The sequence below is a fragment of the Zalophus californianus genome, chromosome 10 (genome assembly GCF_009762305.2).
Source record: "Zalophus californianus isolate mZalCal1 chromosome 10, mZalCal1.pri.v2, whole genome shotgun sequence".
Taxonomy (NCBI): domain Eukaryota; kingdom Metazoa; phylum Chordata; class Mammalia; order Carnivora; family Otariidae; genus Zalophus; species Zalophus californianus.
Window position 1 is genome coordinate 29,871,943 of NC_045604.1, and position 5,019 is coordinate 29,876,961.

Consider the following 5,019-nt stretch of genomic DNA (forward strand, 5'->3'; position numbering starts at 1 on the left):
TCAGGTGTTCATCATTCATATATAAACCCTTTTCTGAATTGGATCCCCCTGAGAACAAGTCAGCCTCCCACTTTACAGGAAAAATGCACTTCTCTTGCCTTTCTAGCATCTTACTATGAGGTGTTTGGGGGGTGTATAAAAACCTGGGGTCCAAACAAAGGGGCCATTCTCAACACTGATGCAGGTGTGAGAAAGTGAGTGACTATGCACGGGGGGTGACACTTCCTTTTACAAATCAGGTGGTTTGAGCTGTTTGCCTTCAATACTTTTGGAGGGAGACCTAAACATAATTTTTGATGATAGATTACAAAGTAATTGTAGGGCTCTGGCTTGCCTGGACGTCAAAGATTTGAATAACACTGCTGTAAGTAGAATACTTCCATTCCTTCACTTGTGTATGTTTCTCGGTGATTGCCTCAGTAAAAGGAAAGGTAGGAAGATGTAATTATACCAAACTGTTTCAGTGTAATAAAAAGGCATCCACAGACCCATGAACTGATAATTGGAAAATAAACCCAGTTCATCTCTAGTGAGGGATATATTTCCAATAAAATTTTACTTTTTATGTTTAAGAATTGTTTTTGTAATATACTTCTGGTGCTCTGATTAATTTTGTACTACTAATAATTAGAATTTGTTACACTCAGTCCAGAATTTTTGTGTATTTGGTGAATTATGGACACAGAAACTTTATTTTCATTTTTATTTCTAATTTTTAATTTAATTTTTAATTTATGTATATAGTTTGTGGGTGAGATACATGAAAAACTTATTGATAAAAAAATTTTGAAACACAGAAATAGGGGCAGCTGGGTGGCTCAGTCGATTGGGCTTCGGACTTTTGGTTTCGGCTCAGGTCATGATCTCATGGGTCATGGGATCGAGCCCGGCATAAACTCGACACTCAGCCAGAGTCCGCTTGGATATTGTCTCTCTCTGCTCCTCCCGCCACTCGCTGGCATGTGCTCTCTCTCTCGCTCTCCCCCCCTCAAATAAATAAATAAATCTTAAAAAAAAGATTTTTTAAATCTTAAAAAAATTGGGTTTAAAATCTGTGGGTAACACAAAAATTTGTACATGAATATTTATAGTAGCATTGTTCATCATAGCCTAAAAGAGAAACAACCCAAATGTCCACCATCTGATGAATAAACAAAATGTAGCATGCCCAGATAATGGAATATTATTGGATAATAAAAAAGGAATGAGTACTGACACATGCTACAACATGAATGAACCCTGAAAATGTTATGCTAAGTGAAGGAAGCCAGTAGCAGAAGACCACATATTGTATGATTCCGTTTGTATGAAATGCCCAGAACAAGCAAACCTGTAGACAAAGTAGATTAGTGGTTGCTTAGGGCTGTGGTAGCACAGCGGGGAATGAGGCGTGATTGCCAATCAGTATGAGGTTTCTTTTCGGGGTGATGAAAATGTTTTAAAATGGATTGTGGTGACAATTGCACAACTCTGTGACTATGCCAAAAACCATTAAATTGTACACTTTAAATGGATGGATTATATGATATGTGCTTGATACTTCAATAAAGCTAATTAAAAAATCTGTGGGGCAAATAGAATGCACATAGGACTTAGAAAAAAGGATGATGTACCCTTTCTGACTGCTAAAGATCTTGTGCATGCACAAAACACCCTTAATGGATTCTTTGCAACCATTTGAACTTTGGTTAAAATTTGAATGTCAAATTAGACATGGCCTAGGGTTATGGAGATTTTATTTTAGGGGATTCATGAGCAAAAAAAGTTGCAAGCCCACTCCACGAGATCTGCTAAGGAGAATGGTTAGATTAAGACAACAGGACTACAGGAGGAAAATTAGGAACACCAACATGTAAGGAAAAATGGAGGCAAAACTAAGAGGTAGGAGAACAGGGAGGACGGTTTCCAGATGGAAGGAGGGGCAGGCATCACCTGGATTGGGCCAGGGAAGGACTCAGAGCCACCCTTGGCATCCACCTGGCAATTGTGACGTCATTGACATCGGCACCCCCCCCTCTTAATAAACTAGCGCAGAGGCTGGTGGCTAGAAACACAGTTGAGAGAGGTTCGAGAAGAGAGCAAGGGGGAGGAAGTGAGGACATGACTGTGGACTGCTCTCTTAAGAAGTTAGAACACAGAGATAATGGGGCAGCAGTTTGCTAACTTTGGGGAGAAGTGGTGTAAAGGTAGTTGTTACCACTCTAAAGTGCAATCGATGTGAGCATGTTTGGGGACAAAAGGTAAGAAGCTGGTGAGTGAGAGAGTTTTAAGATGGAAGAGAGCGTCCTGCGCATCAGGCAGCTATGGCTGAGCCCCCGGGGAGGCCAGGGAACAGCTCCTGGCTTCGTTCAGCGACGGCGCCTCCCTTCTCCAGCGACCTGGGCATGTCATCACTCGGCGCTTCTGCGGGACCTCACAAAGTCCTCACTCAGGCCATGAGCCCCTATCTTCAGATACTCGGTGTCCTAAACTTCTTATCTCATTTTTAATGTTGCAGATGTTTAGGGCTCGACAGGGTAGGGGGTGGGGGATGGATCAACAGGCTTGCTCAACATTCCTTTGAATTTGACTGATTTCGGCTAAGAGTAGTTTCCAAATTTCTTGGATGGGAGTGAAAAAAAGAGGTTTAAGGTAAAAAAATTTTAACACACCTTCATTCATGTGAACTCTGCTGGAAGTTAAGAAACCAGTCCTCGGCCAAAGCTGGGGGAAATGGGTCACAGGGTGGGGGGCGGAGGAGATGCCTTTTCCTTCTATGTATGGCCTAAACCCACGCACACCAGCCGAGCCCCAGAGTGCATGGTTGAATATGCAGCATCAGACTGAAGAGGGTCATGTGAAAATTCACAGTGAACAGGGTTTTTCCCCACTGGGCGCTTCATTGTCACTCCGGTTCACTTGAGCCTGTTTCATTATTTTTACACCCTTACGAAATGCTCTCAGCAATAACTGCAACAGTTAAACAAGAAGAAAGGAAGTATTTAGTAATGTTAAGAGAGAGGTGCGGTGGGGACAATGCATCTTGTATTATTCACTGCTGCAGTGGGAAGAAAAAGACTGAGCCAAGGGAATTTCTTACATTCCTCCTGTATCTAGAGCTATACCGTCCCTGTGAAGGTCAAGGCGGACGGACACAGCGAGGTCATGGTTGGGGGGGCGCCTGACTTTCTCCTCTAAACCTCCTCGATCTTTATATAGTCTCTTTAGATGGCTCAATATTAATGCTTGGAGAACTGAGGAATATGTTAGAAGGTGGCCAGAGGACCATGTGTTTCCAGGTAGATGCACCTGAAATTCCCTGGTACTCAGTGAACAGTTTTCCAGGATACAGTTTGGTGGAAGCCTACCAGTCGTAATGGTGACAAGAATTAGCGGGAGAAATTATTTATCTCTGTTTTTGAATTCATACTTAATATTGCCATTGTGATCATTACAATTGTTTCGTGGCTGTCACCCCACCCCCCACCCCTGTGTGCTAAGAGCATTGAGAACACAAAGATAAATAGCCCACAGCCTCTCTAAAGAGCCGTTCTTATCCAGGTGTCCATGGATCTGTGTCTTTGGGTGGAATTCAGGGGCTTTGGGAACTTGAATGGAGAAAAGATCACATTTTCAGTAACCCCTAACCGCAATGCAGTATTTCCTTCAGGGAGAAATGGTGATGAAAAGCCACAGCAGGATTAGAGGTACCTGTGACTTGTCACCGGGAAGCACACGTATTTTCATATTACATGTCCTATCACAGCCATTTGCTGCTCTCTTGAAATACTACGTCTACATGTCACTACTTTGAAATAATGGCGGTTATTTGGCCTCCCACTGGATATTGTCATTTCACATGCCAGTAAAAAGGCACATGTGTTCTTACATCAAATCTAGGTTTTGCTGGTTGGTCACCCATATTTCATAATATCGTTGGCTGCATTTGCCTGTGTATTTTACCTTATTCTGAGAAGGCTCCACAAGGCTGCCAAAGGTGACTGAGGCACCAAAAATCACTGAGAACCTCTTTAACTGTACAGTTTCAAGGGGGACCTTAGAAGCCTAAACAGATAAAAATCAGTACGAAGTGGTGAGTGGCAGCTAGAGATACACCCAGGAGCTATAGGAACCCAAGGAGGGGATGGACTCAGCTTCAGAGATTCCTGAGCTGCGTCTGGAATGAAGCCTGAAGAGCAGGAGAAAGAAGCAGGTGGTCCCTTGCGGGGAGGGAACAGAATGAGTGCGGGGCCTGAAGCCACCAGGCCTCGGTGGAAGTGAGGAGTACCAAGTGTGAAATGCTTGCTTGCTGTGCCGAGTCCTGGGGGATTCATTCAAGAATGAATCGCAGTCTAGATGGTCGGTAAGCTCACCTTTTAGAACAGTTTTTATGGGCACAGGGTGGACAAGGTTCAATTTCCTTGAAAAGAATTCAGTGGTATAATACAATTTTCAAAATCAGAATTCATTGGTGTATATGGCACATACAATACATGCAGATGCGTGGTAAGTTTTGACGTGTGCTTACACTGTGGAAACGTCACCGTCAAGATAGTGCGTATCTGTCACTCCTTCCCCCTAAAGTTTCCTAGAGCCCCTCCTGCCATACAACACCCCCCGGCCCCCCAACAACTGCTTGTCTGTCATGGAGAGTCCTTCGCTTTTTCAGAATTTTGTGTGAATAGAATCATATGCAACGTACTCTTTTTGATCTGGCTTCTTTTATTCAGCATAACGCTTTTGAGATTCATCCATGCTGTTACAAATCAATAGTTCATTCCTTTTTATTGCTGAATAGTATTTATTATAGAAGTGTGAACTTTGAAAAGGGGGGGGAATCAACCCTTGTTTTCATAATACAAAGTTTAAAGAGGGAGCGAGATTTCTAATGCTTATCAAATGGGAATATGGGTTAAAAATTGAGAAATGCTGCTCTGGAGTGTGGTCAGAGCGCATTCCAGCCCAAGATTTTTTCTTACCGTCGATGTTAAGCTTGAGCACATTTGGAAATATTTTAGACCTGAAAGAAAGCATCGGGAC